Source organism: Crocodylus porosus, unplaced genomic scaffold (assembly GCF_001723895.1).
Source record: "Crocodylus porosus isolate Cpor-Errol unplaced genomic scaffold, CroPor_comp1, whole genome shotgun sequence".
Classification (NCBI taxonomy): Eukaryota; Metazoa; Chordata; order Crocodylia; family Crocodylidae; genus Crocodylus; species Crocodylus porosus.
The window spans coordinates 86,980,748-87,001,370 of record NW_017728947.1 but is presented as its reverse complement, the minus strand read 5'-3'; the positions used below and the strand labels follow the sequence as shown (position 1 = coordinate 87,001,370).

Below are 20,623 nucleotides of genomic sequence, written 5' to 3'. Positions count from 1 at the left end.
AGGTTCTGCCATTTTTAAATGAGGCTATGCATGCCAAACTTGTTCTGTTACGGGTATAGACCAGTTTCCGATCACTTATACTGGTTATTCTGTACCTGGCCTTTGAGTCTACATGAAATTATCATCTTAATAACTTTTCTTTTAACTGATTTCTTAATTTGTATGGCTGCAAGTTCAGAGATTCTATCTGTAAACCAGTGGTTCTCAACCTTCTTAGATTCGAGGCATGCATCAGAAAGTGCCAACTCTTAGCTTTCACTTTTCTTTTACTACAAAAAAATAATAGGGAAATTCTTCTGTTGCAAAGAACTCAAAAAGACTACAACATAGGAGAATGTTTTTACACTATGGAATACTTTATGGAATCTCAGGGCACCTATACATGAGCAACAATTAATCAAGTCTGCTGGAGCGGGGTAATTACCACATTCCAGCAGACTCCAGTGTTTTGTGTATCAGCATCCCTGTGCTTAAAAATGGTGGTAGGGGGCGTTTTATCTAAAGCTTATTTGACAAGCTTTAGATGAAGCACCGTTACCGTTTTTAAGTGTGGGGATGCTGATACACGGCATATGCCAGGGACTTGAATTCAAGTGACTCTTAGAGCCACTCTAATTAAAATCCCTCCCCCGCCACACACTCTCAAAGCACATGTATAATCACACTCAGAATTTATCTTGTGAATCATGTTTGTACCCCTAACATTGTGCTAACATTGCATGGCACCCTATAGCACCCTTGAAAGGATCTCAAGGCATCTCCAGGTGTCATTGTACCCAAGTTGAGCATCACTACTCTAAACCATTTCACATTTTGTTGGGTCACTGCAAATTTTATAAAGGTGTATTGTGGAGATTTAAGACTTTTCTTATAAATTAAATGGAGTAAAAATGGTGTAAAAGTCACTGAAACTGTTTATGGTGAACCAAGACACGCACATGCACGCTGTTTAAAAAAAAATTAAGGACCAGACTTTTAATGCCTACTTGGACTCTCTGGTTATGACACATAGCAGGGCAAACTTTTCCTGCTGAAGAATAACTCTCTCAATGTATTATTTTTAGTAGAAATGAATAAAAGTTCATTAGTCACCCAAGCTATACAAATCTTAGAGAGATGTGTATAGGTAATTGTAATGAAGTGAGGATGAAATCCTAACTCCATTGAAAGCCATGAAAATTTTTCCACTCAATTTAGAAGTTTCAAGATTTCAACCCAGACATATAAGGCATGTGTTTATAATGTCAGATATTTCAAAATAAATTAAAAGCTAACTTCAGAAAATACACATACGTTGATCACATACGTTGTCTGGCTTAAAAATAAATGATCATCCAAAAAAAAAAAAAGACTACCATAATTTTTAATGTTAAGAATTATACTTTCAAATCCAGATGTAACTTTTAAACCCTCCAAAGCGTATGTAACCATACCAACAGAATGAACACACTAAGATAATAAAAATACAGGTTTTGAACATACAGTTACATGATTCTTCATGTACAAAAGTGCTAATATAAAGATGCTTACATATTTTGTGCTACTTTCCATATGCCTGATGCCTTAAATAAACTGCTTAGATTTCAATTTCTATTTTTATTACTATTAAAATACACTTTAAAACTTTAGTATGATGAATATAAACACTGGATTATGAAGTAAAGAGTACTTTTCAAACTTACATATGTGAAAATTGACAGTTGATACCTATGCTTCATTTTAGTACTTGGCATAAGGTATGTTTCTGAATGTGAAATAATGAAAAAATAGATCAAATTACTTAAATTTGTGGTAGAACTTCACCATTGGGTGGTGCTAAATGCTCTGTTTGAAAAAATAACTGAGGGATGCAGTAGATTCAAAAGTTTTACAAATATAATGCGTAGTTTTGTTTAGTTAATTTTTATCTGATCCTATTTCTTTCAATGGTCTGAATTACAGGCAAATAATGTAAAGTTCACATCAGGCTTACAAAAACAAGAGTTATATTTGATCATGTTAATTAAGCTTAGATTGTGTGCAAATATTATAGTAGCCTTTCAGATACATTAGGCAAAATGCATATTAGATGCTTCATTACGTACGTGGGACACCTAGTTGAAAAGCGAGTATTCCATGATGCTGATAGCCATTCACTGCACAGAAGTTGTAGCAGTATCTAGTAGAGGTGCACTGGTATATCAGTCCATATTGGATCAGCACCGATAAAAGGAAAATTGACACTATCAGTAATCGGCTGTTTTTGGTCAGCATAGCCGATAATGTCACCAATAAATGTCTCGTGCATGGTTGCAACTTGGCAGCTTAGAAAGCAGTGTCTAGTCAATAAGTCTGTGATGGGGGAAGGGGCAGGGTGGAAGGAAGGCGTAGGAGGGAGGGGCAGATCGAGGTCCTCACAGTGAGGGAGGGATGGAGCCATGGGCAGCTTGTCCATGGGGGCATGGGAGGAAGAAGAAGGGAAGCTCCCCACTGCTGTGCACACCGTGGGAAAGGTGTCTGGTGAGGGTGGGCTGCCTGCTGCGGGCTTGGGGCCAGAGGCTATGCCAGACTCTTCTCAGTGGGAGCGCAGGGGCTGTGGGTAGGGCAGAGTAGGTGGCAGTGGCACTGGGAGTTGGGGGCTACAGGGTGGGCTAGAGCCACCCCAAAATTCCCTGTAGCCCCCACATGGAACCCCTCCTAATACCGCCACTGCCAGCCCTATCCTCCCACCCTGAGCACAGCCCTGGCCCAGCCCTGCCCCTGGGAAGAGGCTGGTGCAGCCCCTGGCCCCAAACCTACAGCAGAAAGTCCACCTTTGCCCTGTGCACAAATCCCGGTGGGGAGAGGGGGGACATGCCCCTCATGCCTTCTCCAGGCATCAGACTGTTTGGAATGGAAAGAGTATCCCATTTGTGATCTGTGTTTTTTTCTGTTTTATTCTTAGGTTGATAAGATCACATGGTAGAGGTAGGGAAATACTTTTTGGTGTTGGTTCTTTCTATACTAAGGATGACTTAATTGTTTTCATGTTGCTTTGTTATAATTAGCCAGTTTAAAGACAAATAACCTGGTTTTGAAAACTACGCCATCTCAGAAATCTTACACCCTTTTATGCATGTTAGATTTATAGACGTGTATTGCAGAGCACAGTGAATATGAAACATTCATCTTTGTATGAATAGTTGCTATGGAAACATAGTACACAGTACAATGTCATTCTAGCTCTGGTGTTGCCTGCAGTAGTTTATTCCTTTGTTGTGCCTGTTTCTTAAGCAACTGTCTTACAGCCTTTCATATTATTGCAATTAATCATATACATAGTCTGTATTGTTATCTCCTGAAAACCATCTCTAATGGATCACATACATTTTGTATGTGTGCATGGATGCATGCACACACACATTTTGTTCAATTCATTGATCAAAAGCTAATAACATGCCCAAAATTAACATGCTTTTCCCCATGAATGGACATAAATGGGAAATACCATGTTAAACATCATCAGCTCCCAGGTAGGGATCCAGAGAAACCAGTATCATTCAAGAAAATACTCTGCTTCTCTGGCCCCACAGCTTCATTTAATTTCACTTGTCAGAGACTGCAGGTAGACCTAGACCTTCACTACTTCTTCATAGACAAGTTTCCTACTCTTGGAGGGGAGGGAGAAGAAAATGCAGCCACTAGGCTCTCCTACTTATCCTTAAATTACATTTGCTGGAGAAAGACAGATCTGAGGCTACCAGAGTACCCTTAACTGGTGAAGGGTAATGGAAATGTAAGAGGGGGAACCTCTAATTCATGCCCTCAAGTAAAGTAACTACAAAGATCACAAGAGAGGCAAGGATTTCTGTGGGTGATATCTTTTATTGGAACAACTGCATGATTAGGATAGACTTACACTAGGGGCCTGCGTGGCCACATAGGCAGTTCAGGGGAGCTGTTGTGGGCTGGGTGAGCACCCCCTGCCCCCAGCTGGAGTGGGCACATGTGAGCACCAGCTTATTCATAGATGTTTGGGTCAGAAGGGACCTCAGTAGATCGAGTCCAACCCCTGCCTTGGGCAGGAAAGAGCATTGGGGTTAGATGACCCAAGCCAACTTCAGCAGGTGCATCTCAGCTGGGGCTTCCACCACCACCAGTCCCACCACCAGGTTGCCCTTCTACCCCAAGGAGGGGCTGGAGCTGCTGCCCATCTTTGGCATTGGCAGCCTGAGCATGGAGGCAGTATGGCTAGGCAGAAGCTGCTGCTGGGTGCCAGGAAAAAGTGAGACCTAGCAGCAGGCACTGCCTCATCCCCCTTGAGGCTGCCAGAGACTTATTGCTGCAGCCGCCCAGAGCCTGCTCCAGGGCTGCCCTACAGCTCTTCCCTGCCACTGCTGCCACCAGTGCCTGACACTAGACTGCATGCCTACCCCACACAGGGGTTCAAGGTCCATGCAGTGCTGCAGACCCCCATCCCCTCCTGCCCTGGCCACAATGTGTGGCAGTGACCAGGCAGAAGCTGCTGCTGGGTGCCAGGAAAAAGTAGGACATGGCAGCAGGGTTGGCTAACTTCCCCTCACTCTGCCAGGCATTTCTCTCTGCAGCAGCCTAGAGTCTGGACCAGGACTGCCCTGTGGCTCTTCCCTTCCAGGTTCAGGGGCCCAAGACAGCCTGGAGGTGGCACTGGTGGCAGCATCGGGAAGAAGCTGCAGGGCAGCCCCATTGTGGGCTCTGGCCAGGGACAGCAACAAGGGCCTGGCAGTAGTGAGGGGGAGGTGACCGTGCCTGCCTTCAGGTCCTACTTTTGCCCAGCATCCAGCAGCAACATCTGCCCAGCTGCCACTGCTGCTTACCATGGCTGGAGCATGTGGGTTCAGAGCAGGTGCTGCAGGGACTATGACCCCCACACATGGGGTGGGCCAGGGCCAGGTCTGTGCACTTAGCCCAGGGCTTGGGCCCTGCTTGCACAGGTCCTAGCCGGTCTCCATGGCTTGGGGCCTGATTATTTTAATCAGGTTTTTCAGAACTGTGCTGTTAAGTCAAAATATTTCCCTCCAGAGTCAAAAGCATGATCTTTCCCATCTTAAAAGAAACACAATGCAAAATACCCTTTTCCTAGAGCCTTTGAAAGTTGTACGGACAGCCTGAGTTTTTTATTCTGGGGACAGAACACTGAAGTAGAATAGCTTCCTTACACTGGATTTATTATTGTAATTCTCAGAATGAGTTTCCAAGGTTTTATTCCAATTTGTTATGCAATGGCATCAGAGATTTAATTGAAATGATGGTAGGCCCTATATTGGCTGCCCAATTTGGTCACAAGGCATCAACTAGCTGTCTTTATTTCCATCTCCAAATAACTGTTGTTTGAACTGCAGTACCTCCTTGGAGTCCCAGTTAAGGGAAATTTGACAGTAAGGGAGCAATGGCACCACTTCCTTGCTTGCAAATTTCCAGACCTGTAGGGAGCCCCACGGGCCAGATAGCGTGGCCCAGCACCCTGGATAAGGTGCGCAGGAGCTGGACAGAGGCAGCTCGGGGCCTGATTCTGGCATGCATGGGCAGTTCAGGGCCATGGGGCCTGATCCATGCATATGGTCTGGGTGGAGGTAGTGTGGGGTCTGATGTTGACACAGTGGCCCAATCCGGCCTACAGACGAGTCCCACATCCCTCAACTGGCATGTGGACCCAAAAGGTTGAGCACCACTGCATTAGAGTCGTTGCTATTTATTTGAATTGGTGTAGCTTATAGAAACTCAAATAAATACCCATTGCCCCATTGAGCTAGGAACTGTTCAACCAGATAGTAAGAGAGAGTCCCTGTCTTAGATAATTTACAGTATAAGTAGACAAAACAGGAAAAGAGAAGAGGTTATTGATATTTCCACTTTCCATATGGAAGACTGAGGCACAGAATCATTGCATGACTTGCCTGATGTTGTCCAAGAAATTTGTGGCAGAGACCAAAACGAAACTAAATTTCCTGAGTCACAGCCTTTTCTGCAAGAATGATTTTTTTTTCTGGATGGAATTGGGAAGTTAATTCCAGAAGTGTTTCGTTTTATTATATGCAGTCTTTGTGTTCTGCCTCTCTTTTTGTCTTAAAAGTGAATCTCTCCTGTATATTGTACCTTCTAAGGCTAGTATATTAGTGTTCTCAATATTATTGGTAAGAAGATATTGTAATGCTTCATTCTAACAAAACTTAATTGAATTAATGCCTTGTTTAAAAGAAATACCTGGTGAAAGGCCTGTAGCTTGTTTTTGACATGACAGATCAAGTCATTACATGGTATAATAAACACTTAAATTAATTGTCAGCATGTAGTGGTACAAAAGATAGCTACAGTTCACACAGTTCTTATTTCATTTGGTTCTAAGTATTTTGTTTTAATTAAGAGTATTTTTAATTAGTATGTGTACTGTATTGCTGAAGAGTATATGGTTTAGGTATAGGCATTCAAAAAGCCTGAGGTGGAATCAATCTAAGCCCATTTTCAGTAAGTGGTGCAGTTTAGATTAGGATTGGTAGCAAACAGAACATACATTGGCCCTTTTTGGGGGGCGGGGGGGTTGCAAATCTTAGAATGGGTTCTGCCATTTTTAAATCAGTCCCACGTGTGCTGTTCTGTTCTGTTACAGGCGTAGACAAGTGGTAAAAGTATAATGTCTGTATCTGCCCTGTGTGTTCCAATAATTTTTATAATTAGGACACAGTGAAGTGTTTTAAAGTATTGCTGCTGTTCATTCTTTCCTTAGCTTTCCTTGGAGTGTTACCAGTATTTTCCAAGTATGTTATCTGTCTTTCCTGGGTCTAAACTAAAACGTCATGCTCCAGTTGCAGCCTCCCTCTTTTTGACTGTGGGAAACAACTTAACTCTCACTTTTATGTACATGGAGTAAAAGCAAATGTATTGATCCTTTTACAAAAAGTGTTGAGTTATGTGGTCATTTTAAGTTTTAAATTTAGTATATTTCTAGTATACCTGCTGCCATACATGTAACAGGTCAGTCATCATACCCTATGAATTTCTGGTAGTGTTAATGTCTACTCGAGACCAGACAAAGGCATGGGCAAACCAGGTGGCTGCCTGGGGCCCGGACAGAAAGGGGGCCCGAAAATCGCAATTTTTTTCCCATTGTCTGATTATTATTATTTTTTTATTATTATTATTATTATTATTATCATTATTATCATCATCTCTGGCAACGGGGGGCCTCAATACTAAAAGTGCGCTCAGGGCCACCGGGAGTCTAGGTATGGTGCTGTGCCTTCTGCACTTTTGTAGTCTCAAGGCAGCCCTCCTCAAATTCAAGGCTCCCCTCAGAAAATGCCAGCTCTTAGTTTTCACTAATTATTTTGACTACAGAAAAATAGTAGAGCAATTCTGTTGCACAGAACTTGTAAAAGCCACAACCAGTCAGAATATTTTTAAAACTATGGATTACTATTAGAAATCTTAGGGTTTATCTTGTGAATCATGTTTGCATACCTCACACTGGCACATTTTGTGGCACTCTGCAGCAACCTTGAAAGAATCTCAACACACCTGGGGTGCTTTTGCATCCTAACTGAGACACACTGCTCTTTTGGAACATTGTAATTTTAGACTTGCTTTCTCCAGAAAATGAAGTGGCTCAACAACTTTTGTTTTCAAGATTGATGGCTTTTGGTTCATCTTGTCTGTTGTAAATGACAATATCTTCCAATTCAGTTAATAAATACTGAGCTGTTTTTTTCTTAAACATCTGAACTGCAAACTTGGCAACAAATTCTTTCCTTCCTTGTAACGATCTTTATCTGCCAGTTTGTTCCAACAAGTAGTATAAATATGAACACATTGTATAACGCCAAAATGCAATGTTACTTCTTTACATAAATTAGCAAATACAAATACATATGCTACAATGTGTTCTGCTTATATGTAAATATACTATTTATGCCATGACAGAAATTTTTCAGCATGAACATTATTTAATTGTATGTTTACTAATTGTAAGCATAACTTTTGCATGGAACTAATACTTTTGTAAACTTCTTAATAGTTTAAATATAATGTTAATACCTTTCAAAATTGCATTTGAAAGAATGCTGTCAAAGTGTCTGAACTGTCTGCTGACTTCAAATATGGAAAGGTTGTTAAATCTTTCAAACTACCTTTTTAGCACTGATAAATTAGGCCTCAGAGGCTTAGATGGACTCTGATCTGAAGTCAGTCTAGTGACAAAGGTAAGTGAAGAGTCACTGATGCATTTAATTAACATGCGTATCATTAATTAATTTGTTCTCCTGTCCTTACTCACTTTGTGGTGTTGATTTTAAATTCTTATTTCAGTGGACATGCATTAGATTTACTGTTTGTGTATGTGTATATAACACAACTGCTTTGCTTTGCATTTTCTCTCTGTTTCACACCCGGATAACTAAAACATAGAATTTCCTGACTGGAAACTTCCATGATTAGCCTTTTCTTTAAATTAATTTTTGCCAGTGTGGACACACATCCTCCTTCTAGTGCAGAGTAACAATAAACAACCCTACTAACAAAAGCATGCATGCTAATAAAAAAATGCTGAAGCCCTGACATAAACTGTGGGAATTATAGGTATTAGATGCATAATCCCAGTTTTCGTAGGACTTGAATCAGATTTGCCTTCCTGATCATTACTTCAGTACTACTAATTAGAGTATACATATCTTGGAAAGGATTGTACTACTTTGTCAAATGCTCTATATACTAGCAAGCTGTAAAAGTTTGCATCTTTTCTATTTCATAGATGCATAGACACTAGGGCTGGAAGGGACCTTGGAAGATCATCAAGTCCAGCCCCCTGCCCCAGGGGCAGGAAGTCAGCAGGGATCATAGGATCCCAGCAAGATAAATATCCACATGTCTCTTGAAGGCATTCAAGGTAGGCACTTGAACCACCTCTGGCGGCAATCTATTCCAAACCTTGGGGGCTCAGACAGTAAATAAGTTCTTCCTTATGTCCAGCCTGAAACGGTCTTGCAGCAGTTTGTGACCATTCGACCTTGTCATCCCTTGGGGCACTCTGGTGAACAGACGTTCCCCCAGATCCTGGTGAGCACCCCAATAAACTTATAGGTGGCTACTAGATCAATCACCCCTGAGCCTGTGCTTTTCCAGGCCAAAGAGCCCCATGGCTCTCAGCCTCTCATCATAAGGTCTGTTTTCCTGGCCTCTGATCATGCATGTAGCTCTCCTCTGCACCCTCTCAAGCTTCTCCACATCCTTTTTGAATTATAGAGCCCAAAACTGGACACAGTACTCCAGCTGCGGCCTCACTTTACTAGCCGCAGCATCAGATTGCAGGCTCATGTTCATCTTGTAGTTAATCACAGAATCAATGAGTTGGAAGGGACCTAGACAGATCATCTAGTCTGACCCCCTGCCATGAGCAGGAAGGAGCACTGGGGATGGCAGGGGTCATAAGACCCCAGCCAAGTGCCTATCCAGTCTCTTCTTGAAGATTTCCAGGGATGGTGAGAGCACCACCTCTCTGGGAAGCCTATTCCAGGCTCTGGCCACCCTTACAGTGAAGTAGTTCTTCCTAATATCTAACCTAAACCTATCCTCCCTCAGCCCCCCAAGTCCCTTTCGTCCGTAGTGCTAACCAGCATAGCACTGCCGAGCCTATAGGCATGCTGTGGGTTTTTCCTCCCAAGGTGGAGAACCCTGCATTTTTCAGTAGTAAACACCATAGGGTTCTCATCCACTCAGTACCTGAGCCTGTCAAGGTCTGCCTGGATCACCCTTCTGTCCTCAGGTGTGGATGCTTTACCCCGGAGTTTGGTGTGACCTTTTCCTTTTTTTTTCTTTGTAAGTGAGTAATGTGCAATCACAGAGCTTTCTAAAACTTACTTAAAAGCTTTCTCTCTCTCCTTCAGCTGTGATATTTCTTGGCAGAAAAAAACATGAATCCAAACCCAAAACCAGTGATGTCAAGGAAATTGGTGACAGCATAGTTTCAGTTTGCAGGCAAGGTTTAGATTGGTTGAGGTGCCATCAAGGCATTATAAATACCCTTGTCTGCTCTGCTTAAAGGTTCCAGCAACTTCAGCTAATTTAAATTGAGTTGTCATTTCTACTAACAAATGCGCATTCTTTCAAGGCTATTAAGTACCAAATGTCAATAAAAATATAGAAATTCTGAGCGTGAGTGTCATAAACTTTCTTTCTGAGGTTTTTTTAATACTGGCACTTTAAAGAGATGTACAAAGGGGGAGAAAATCTGTTTAGAGAAAATCATGACAAGCTGGATTTTTCTAATATTTGTGGGGAGCAAGAGAGGAAGGTAAAGCCACCACCCTAGCTCTGTCCACTTGGTCAAAAGTGTGATTCAGGTTTTTATTTTGTTTGGCCTGTTGCCACAGAATATCTAGAAATGTTGTCCTAAGCATGACTTGCTCTGAGTACCACTGGACCTATGTGTGCAAAAGGGGAACAGAACACTTTTTATTCAATGCATAAAATATAAAGTGCTGGTTGATAAAGTTGTTTTTTCTTTCATGGCTCACTACAGGGTAATTTAGAGTGCTTTTGAAAAGATCATGTATGCACCCATCTGCTCTGAAATGACAAAGTTAACTGAAGCAGAGCAGGGCATGGCCCCTTACATGGGAGTGTAGATGCTTCCTGCTTCTATACGCTTACTTCTGTGTTGTTCTGCCTCTGCTTTTATTTCATTTTTAATTTCTTGGATAAGTTGCCTTGTAAATTGAAAAGAGAGTTAAAACATTAAACTAATCTTATTAAAAAGCATGCTTTTTTAAATACAGGCCAGTGATCAGATGCATTGTAGTATGCTGTGTAGTGTCAAAGCTCAACTCTTTCTGAGATTTGATTTATTAGTACAATAAATAGAAAAATAACAGAAACAACAATCCACACCTCTCTTTTAGATGAGACCACTCAGCATATGTCCCAAATTCTGTCAGTCCTTAGATTCATTTGACAGCAGAGCCTCACTTTAGAACAGTGGTCTCCAACCTTTTCAACCTTTTTAAGTAGGAGATCACCTTTGGCATTGAAAAGCAACCCAAGATCTAACATTCGCTGCCACCCACCCTAACCCAGCAGGTAGGTCTGTCGGGAGGGAAGGGGGTAACAGATCAAGAAAGAGGGAGAAAAAATTATTTGGGGGCATGCCTCCCCAGCAGGTAAGTCCCATCCAGCTGGGTCCCACTCGATTTACCCCTGCTCCTGACTCTGCAGCACTGTCCCTCATCGCAGAGGCTTCAGTCTAGCCTCTGCGCCTTTCCTCTCCCATGGACTGACCTGCTGGTCTGGGGCACATGCGTGCATGCACGCAGGCACTCAGCCCCCACTCCAGCCTCAAACTAACTCCAAGAGGCTCCAAGATCTACCGGTAGATTGAGATCCACAGGTTATTGACCACTGCTTTAGAGCCTGGTCTCCCTTCCATTGGAGGGTCATTTCTCTAAGACTGACATTCCTAGCCAATAAACAGTACAACAGCTGTCAGCATGGGCAGGTACTCCTTACTTGCTCTGATACAGTATTAAGTTTGACAAATTCCCAACATGTTGGGAATTTTGAAGAAAATACCTGCCTATGTCATTTTTTCTATGTTGATTTCTCCAGTTGATGAGCTGAGCCTGTACAACTGATGAACTGAGCCTGTACTTATTTTTCTTTTATGTTTTTGTTTATATGGTGGGGTTGGTGGGTTGGAATTATTAGTAAGATATGTTGAAAGGAACATGTATAATTTGAATGTTATAGGATGTTTAATGAAGTTTTCCAGGGGGAATATATGTCCATATTGTGGCAACTTAATAAGCCTGTGTAATCATGCAAGATGTGATTAGTAACTTAAAACAGTTTGCTGCATTTTGTAACTTTCAGGAGCCTGAAAGAGTCCCAGAGAGGACCAAATTTTGCTATTTTATAATTCAAGTTGTCTGTCTGAGTTTCAGTCTGAGTTATTGATCCATCCATGCCACTCTTTGGCTAAGTACAGACAGTCAAAAAGCCCAAGGCTGAATCAGTTCAGTCTTCACTGGTTAGTCTAAGCCGCATAGAGTGAACCAATAAGGAAGTGAACAGACATTTTTTTTTATTCCAGAAATGCAGCCACATGCCTGCAGTGCCCCAGGCGAGAAGGCGGGGAAGGGCAGCATTATTGCATGCCTCCCTGCTCTGCTGGAGCAGATAGCTTGGGCCAAGGCTAGTCTACCCACCCTGCAGGAAGGGGTTTGTGTGAGAGGTGCAAAGCATCATGGGATATTGAGGGACTGTGGGACTTGAGTCTGGAGGTGATCTGGAACAGAAGTATAATAAAACTAATTTAACCTAAATCAGTTAAGTCTGATACTACATTCATCCAGGTTCATCTTAAACTGGTTTTGGCCATTTTTAAAGCAGTTTATGTGCGCTGAACTTCTGTTGTGTTACAGATTTGAACCGGTATCTGATCACTTATACGGGTTTCTGTATAATTTCTGTCTCTAGCCTTTGAAGCCTAGTATTGTCTCCCTGTTAACAGTAGTATCAAATTTAGCTTTCTCCACTTTTAACATCCTACAATTTGGAATTCAGTGTCTCAGATGCCATTCCATGGTGCTCTTTGCTATGCCTTCATTAATAAATCAGTTCTCTTTTCCCATTTTGCTTACATGCATCTGTCTAAAGCAGTATATGCATGGAACATTCTCTCTATGTCTGTTCTTATTCATATATTCTGTACTTGTACTTTGCCACAAAGAAAGGAGTTTAAACATTTTCTTCATCTATTTTGTAGCACTTTTTATCCATTAGTCTGTATTTTTTCAAGTTAAGGATTGTCTTTGGTTTTGTGTGTTTTTCTGCATCGAGCAAATCATTGGCATTAAGCAAATGATAAAATGAAAAAGCATCAGAGACAACTATTAAAGACCATAGACTATTTAAGAATGACCAGAGGAAACAATTGAAGAGAAGTATAGTTACTCTAGGCAAAGAAGGGCTTAAAAGTATGTGGAAATCTTGGGTGAAGTCAAATGGGATATAGTAATGGAGGAGAATGACACAAATGGGAAGTAGAAAGTGTTCAAAGATAAATGAATGTATGTCCTAATCTTATGCGTGTTGCTTAGCAACAAGCAGTAAAAATGTGGATGAACAAGTAAGTACAAAAAGTAATTAAAGGAAAGAAAGAGGAATATGTATGGTACAGTATAATAACAGCATTAGGAAAAAAGATGAGAAAAGAAAAGATGGAGAAGGAAAAACAGATTTCAAAGAATGTTAAGATAAACTTTAGAACATTTTTAATCGTTGTAATTTGATTTCTTTACATAACATTACTTAGGAAAAATAGGTAACAACTTACAATAATGTCCAAAAAGCAAATAGATTACACTCATAGTAAAGAAAAACATAAAGAAAAAAGTGGAACAAAACCATAGAGTTTAATATACATAACTTTTTAAATATCACACTCACATGGAAAGGGAGTGCTTGAAATCATACCAGTGTGTTTGCATAGGAATCTAATTTACCTGTAGCGTTTACTTGTGATTCATTTTTTACTGAGGAAGTGTTCTTACCACTGCTTTGAAAACTTCACTTCCTAGCTTTTCACAAAGGCACAATTCCATACAGCATTGGGGACCGACTTCTTTGGCAGGCATGCCACAAATTATGTCCCACACCCTCTCCAAGGATAGTTATGATCCCTTTCCCCTGCCTGATCTGGTGCTCTGGTTTCTCTTTCTTGCCCTGTGTTCCTTGCCTGATCTTTGGCTCTGCTTTCTGCTCTCTGTCCTGTCTGCCACTGTGCTACCTGCCCCTCCCTTTTCTGCCACATGCCACATACAGAGGCTTCCCATACCACCTGTGGCCCATGTGCTGCACATTGGCCATCCCCACCCTATAAAGTAGTGCTGTACTTGAATGTTCAAATATGATTATGCATTTTTGGATAAATTTGTGGTAAAAATATGCCAAAATAAATTCTTGATTCTTTTTCCTGGTCTTTTTGTGAAATAAAAATATGATGTATTTGTTGAATACTCCATGTATGATAAAGTCATCTGAATGAAGGATTATCTTATTACAGGAATGGGAATTGGAATATGTGGTTTCTATTCCTGGTATTGCCACTGGTTTTTCATATGGTGGTTAGTAAGGTGCAAAATGCTTTGTGTCTTGATTTCCACACTGTGAAAATGGAGATGATATTTTTCACCAGTTTCACAAGTTGCTGGACTTAAATGGCTTTGTGAGTTCCCTTCCAGCTCTATTTTCATATGATCCTAATCAGTAATGCTTTTACAATACTTGAGATTCTTTTTAAAGAACTATGGAATTGCCTAGTATTGCTATTATATATGACACGTTACATGAATCTTATTTTTACCATATTTATATTTGGTAGTATAGATTAACATTTTGTTTTAAAACACTCTGGGATAGCTGCTAAGTAGAGGACACTAACATAAATAGACTTGTTGACATGTTTGGTTTTTTGTTGGTGGGGGGAGGTTTACACTATAACTTAAATAGTGACTCATAATAAAATCTTGAAACCTATCAATGTGAAATACTATGCAAGAAACTTTAGGAAATTTGATAAAAAGCATGGAAATAAATACCTTTGGATTTATTCATAATCTTTTTGTTCAAAGAAACATTTAAGTAGAAATATGATGTTGAGGAAAATCATATTTTGTAGTTAATACTGCTTTTCAATAGTTCTACCTTGTTTTCTTAATTATTCATAATTTCACTTTATTCATCCATCCTGTACCAGTACGTTATCATATACTTTCAACAGCCTTTGACAATGGCATTTCCTGGGTTGGCTTGCTTATTATTTGTATTATCATAAGGTGTAGGAAGTCCAGTCGTGGACATCTGGGTAAGAGTTGTAAAACCCCTGTAACAGATTCAAGTAGTAGCAGGTTTATTTTAAATTGTGCCTGTTCCCCCTCAGAATAGCAGTGCATCTCAAGTAAAATGTTAACAGCAATGGAAGGCAAGGTTTCATAGTTTGTAGGGTCGGAAGGGACCTGAGCAGATCATTGAGGCCGACCCCCTGCCATGGCAGTAAAGAGCACTGGGGTCAAACAGCTCCAGCAAGGTGTTTGTCTAGCCCTGTCTTAAAGACCCCCAAGGGAGGAGCCAGCACCACCTTGCTTGGAAGTTGGTTCCAGATCCTAGCTGCCCTGACAGTGAAGTAGTGCCTTCTGATGTCTAATCTGAATTTAACTTCTGCCAGCTTGTGACCGTTATTTCTACTCACTCCTGGTAGTGCTTGGGGGAACAGGGACTCCCCTAATGCCTGCCGGTCCTTTCTGACTAGTTTGTAACAGGCCACTAGATCCCCTTGTCGCCACCTGGACGCGACTAGCTGTTCTCAGGCCGCTCTTCCCCGGGTGATTGGTGTTGTACCTCACCGGCATTCCCACCTTCGCCTGAGCGGGTGTTCTCTGCCCGACTCCTTGACCCCATTCCCACCTGCCATGACTTGATGGTATCAGTGTTTGGGGTCGGTCATCGTGCGTGCTCGTGGCTCAGAGTTCTCCAAGCGGTCACTCTCGGGGCTCCACCACCCCTACACCCCGGCCTCACACCTCCTTACAGTGGTGCCAAGCTGCTTGTTGTCTCACTCTTCTGACTATTACTCGAATGGAATGCCAGCTTCCCCCCCTTTAACCGGAGCTAGGTGTACTACGGGGCTAATGCCCTCCGGTCTCCCCTAGAACTCAGGGAAAAGATGAACTTAACATAAAACACCAAAAAACCTCAACACAAACTGTGGCGTACCGCCCCTTTAATTGCCGCCCCTCACGCTGCACTGTAGCCCTGACTGCTTCGTGCCTAGGCAGTCAGCCTTTGCCTATTCCCTGGCACCTCACAGTCCAGCAGCAGCGTATCCTCTGGAGGCACCTCTCTCTGGGCTTCCCTGTAGTCTCTCCTCCTCAGGCCGACTTCACCTGGGGTATCCTTCGGGGTGTCACAGGGGCGATCCCGGATCTTCCTGACAGTCGCGCCAGCAATGTTGCTCAAGTGGCATCCCTGCCTCTTCTCACACCCATCCCGGGTGTTTCTCCCCTCGTGCCTTGATGCTCCTGCCTGCCCAAGAGGCGAGGGCATCGGGTGCAGCTTCTCTTCCCCTCCTGTGGCGTGTACCGCCATTTTTATTTGTGCCGGCCGGCACTCTGCACTTGCGTCACCAGCCAGCCACACCTGAATAAACAAGTGGCTGACGAGCCGCGTGGGTTTTGCCTCCTGTCCTCCATCCCCCAGCTTGGGAGTCGCCGGTAAGTACCTTTGCGTCCCGGGACACCCATCTCAGCCTTCTCTTGTGGAGGCTGAGCAGGTTCAGGTCCCTGAGCCTCTCCTCATAGGGCCTGCCTTGCTGCCCCCGATCATGCAAGTGGCCATCCTCTGGACCCTCTCCATGTTGTCTACATCCCTCCTGAAGTGCAGCTTCCAGAACTGGACACCAGTGCTTTAGCTGTGGGCTGACCAGTGCCACATAGAGGGGAGTATCACCTTCTTGGACCTGCTTGAGATGCATCTGTAGATGCATGAGAAGGTATGGTTGGCCTTCCTGACTGCATCCCCACACCGCCAGCCAATGTTCGTCTTGGCATCACTGATGACTCCAAGATTCTTTTCTGCCTCTGCGCTGACAAGAAGGGAGTTCCCCAGCCTGTAGGTATGCTGCTGGTTCTTCCTCCCTAGGTGCATCACCGTGCACTTGTCAGTGTTGAATCCAGTCTCATCCACCCACCCCTGTAACCTGTCTAGATCCAATTGCAGCCTATTCCTCCCTTCTGGCATGCCCACATCCTCCCACATCTTAGTGTCATCAGCAAATTTGAACAGGGTGCTTTTTACCCCCTCATCCAAATCACCAATGAAGACATTGAACAGTGCGGGCCGGAGGACCGAGCCCTGCGGAACCCCACTGCCCACGTCTCTCCAGGTCAAAAATGACCAATGTGCCACCACTCTCTGGGTGCGGCCCTCCAGCCAGTTAGCGACCTATTTGACTGTGTAGGTGTCAACATCACAGTCCCCCAGTTTTTTAATGAGAATCGTTCTTTGGATAGATGCGATATCTTTTATTAGACCAAGTAAAAAGATGGAAAAAAATTCTTTGCAAGCTTTCAGGCACAAAGATCCTTCATCAGGCATAAGAAAACTTTGAAACCTATGGGGACTCCCTGTGCCCAATGAAGTGTTTGTGCCCAAAAGCTTGCAAAGAACTTTCCAACTTTTTAGTTGGTCTAATAAAAGATACCCCATTTACCCAAAGAACCTTTCCTGCCTATGTCCTTGGATCACAGCTACAATTAACAACTGAACAACAATGGAAGTGTTTGTATCAGAAAGGGACAGTGATTTTTTTTTTTTTTTGAAAATGGATGTCTCTATGCATCTCCTTCTATAAATGTGCTCTTCTATTCTTGGCTCGTACAGATTAGTATACTAGTATTGTATATATGTCAGCATCACCATTCCTGTTAGTCATTTAAAACTTCCTTAAAATCTTGAATTCCTTTTTGACATTACTACCTTAGTTCTAACATATATCGTTTGTCATTACAAATCCCTAGTATTCCTAGACATACATTAATGATTCAGCACTCCTTAAGAGGGAAGCATGGGAAACGAGCAGGAGGCCCTCATGCTAACCAACAAGCACTGTGATCTTATAGGGATCACAGAGACCTTGTAGGACTCCCCCTATCACCTTGTATAGGAGAGATCATATTGGCAAGAAGGGCAGAGAAGTCACTCTATGTAAAGGAATATTACATCTCCCTTGAAGCAAAGATTGGCAACAAAGAAAGGCAACTTGAGACCCTCTGGGTCAAGATATGGGGAGAGCGTGGGGAAGGGAATTTGTAGCAATCAATTCCAGACCTGCAACCAAGAGAAACAGCTCAACCAAGAATTCTCTAGAGAACTGGTAGAGGCTGCATGCTGTAGGAGCATGTTCATTATGCATGACTTCAACTACCCAGACATCTCGTGGGATGAGCACTCAGCTAGATCTGATCTCTCACAAAGCTTCCTCACTTGCAGTGAGGAGCTCTAACTCAGGAAGTCTACAAGCCAACCAGGGGCAAGGCACTCCTAGACTTAGTTCTGGCCAAAGGAGATGACCTAGTGAGTGACCTGTGGATTGAAGGGAAACTGGGAAACAGTGACCATGAGCTGATCACCTTCTCCATCCACAACAAGTCAGACAAGTCAGCCAGTAGGGTAGAAATCCCTGATTTTAGGAAAGCTCATTTCCACAAACTCAGGAGATTAGTTGGCGAGGCCTTGTGGGACCACAGTCTGGTGAGGAAGGGAGTTCAGGAAGAGTGGTCGTTCCTCAAGGAAGCAATCCTAAAAGCTCAAAGGAAGTCCATTTCCTTTCACAAGAAAGGCAGCAAAAGAGCTGGGAGACCCCCTTGGCTAAACAGGGAAGTCATAGACTTCCTGAAATTAAAGTACAAAGCCTACAAGGGATCAAAGTCAAGAATAACTACCAAAGAGCAGCTTTCAGCAGCAGTCCACACCTGTAGGGAGCAGATCAGGACAGCAAAAGGACAGGCCAAACAAACTGGCAACCAGAGTCAAGGACAACAAAAAGTCCTTCTTTAGCTATGTAGGAAGTTGGAAAAAGAGCAAGGGAAACATAGGGTCCCTGATAAATGAAATGGGACAGCTGTTAATTGGCACTCAGAACAAATCCAAACTCCTAAATGGCTACTTCACATCGGTATTTCACCAGTCCAAGGGTGTTAGCCTGCTTGACAGGGTACAGGATGATCCATAGTTGGTGTAGATCTTGTAGGAAAACATCTACAGTGGCTAAATAGCTGCAAGTCAGCAGAACCAGATAAACTACACCCAAGGGTGCTAAAGGACAGACCAACGTCATCACTTGACTGATGGCTGTGCCCACCTCCTTTCAGTGGTACATTCTCATGCTGCCTTCGCCTGATCTGCTGCTCTGGCCCACCAGGAGCCTTTGTGTAGGCCCCAGAGGGTACCTCGGTTGTCTTTAGGGTGACCCCAAACTCGCCTGCCACAACTTTGGGTGTTATTTCAGTGGAGGATACCTCCAGTGTGGTCCTGCATCTCAGTGGGCATTCACAGCGCTCCAACCTTCCCCATACCCCGGCCATGCACCAACCTTCAAGATGAGCCTCTTACTCCTTTCTTGCCACCACCCCTGCTGATGTCTTCCCTGGATCTCTGCTGCCCCTCCTGCTGGTGAGGACCCTGGCTGGACCTGGAAAGTTGGTCACTGTTGGCCCTTGGGCCTGTCTTCCTTGACGCCTTGTGCTGCCCATGTCTGAGGCCGTTAGCCGCTTGCTGTTGGGACTGCATCTAATAACGAGGACACATCTGCCTTGGCCTAGTGCTAAGGGCTATGCTAACCCACTCTCACTAGGGTGGACAATGGAACAATCCTAAAGGGGAATATGAGTGACACCTTCACTGCAAACCCCTCACCCTAAAGTGACCTGGCCTAAAACCAAAACCAAGATGCTGCTACCGTGACTGCCAAGGGAACTTGGCAAAAAAAAAAAAAAAACTAGACAGGGAACGCCCAAAGGAAGGTGTTCCACGTCCTCCTCACCCCTAAAGCCCCTAGTGTTACACACCCCGGGCTCAGATCCCGGCTTTCACCCCCAACCGGGGTCTCTCCCCTTCTCTCCATCATCCTTCTTCACCCTGGTGCTGCAACACCCATCATTTCTACTGAGGGCTCCTGCACTGAATATCAGCACGGCTACTGCTGCCCTCCTCAGTGGTCCTGTTGGTCCCCAGTCAGTCCTCCCCGCCACGGGGACACCTTGCAGCTCCTACTGTGTCAGCCCCCGTCAATCTTCCAGCCGGCCCCCTGATCCCTGGTGGACCTCTATTCCGGGCGGGGCTTTCTTTGTGGCACTGGTTGCTGTGGCCGCTGCTGCAGTTGCTGCTGTTGCCTCAGCCGCCACTTCTGCTACTGTTGCTTCTGCCACGGCCACTTCTGCCACCGCTTCTGCCACGGCCACTGCCTGCCACGGCCTCATGCCACATGCCACAGTCTCCTGCAGCTTCTCTGCTCCTCAACGCACCTCCTGCACCTTTGTGGGTGCTTTTTATTTCCGCCAGGTGGCATGTCCCTGTGACGTCACCCGGCCTCAGCTGGATATAGGCGGAGGTGACAAATCACATGGGCAGTTCCCCGCTTCACGTTTTCCCACTCTTCCCAGTCCCTGTAACAACTAAGTTGTTATTTTTTATTCTTTGTGCCTGGGGTTTGCCTCTGAGCAAGGCTTTCCCCTTTTCTGGGCCTGTCCCCCTGGGACAATGGCAAAGTTGTTTGAAGACTTGTGGCATTCGGGAGAGGTCCCAGAAGACTGGGAACAGGCCAATGTGATACCCATCTTTAAGAAAGGGAAAAGGGAAGACCCAAGAAATAACAGGCCAGTTATCATAGAATCATAGTATAATAGAATCATAGAAGTAGGGTGGGAAGAGACCTTGTAGATCTTCAAGTCGAACCCCCTGCCTGGGCAGGAGAAAAAAGGCTCAAATGATCCCAGCTAGGTAGACATCAAGCCTCCTCTTAAAGACCCCCAGGGTAGGAGCCAGCACCACTTCCCTTGGAAGTTGGTTCCAGATCCTAGCTGCC

General features: G+C 43.7%; 1 protein-coding gene and 1 long non-coding RNA gene across 7 annotated transcripts in view; both read left to right on the top strand.

The window, feature by feature from the left end:
• EFCAB11 (EF-hand calcium binding domain 11) overlaps positions 1-20,623 on the top strand; it is a 145,643-nt gene that overhangs the window by 18,913 nt on the left and 106,107 nt on the right. The window lies entirely within an intron of this gene.
• LOC109321675 lies at positions 433-12,713 on the top strand. Its single transcript, XR_002104139.1, has 3 exons — positions 433-443; positions 6,680-6,683; positions 12,257-12,713. It is a non-coding gene; the product is annotated as an uncharacterized LOC109321675 (long non-coding RNA).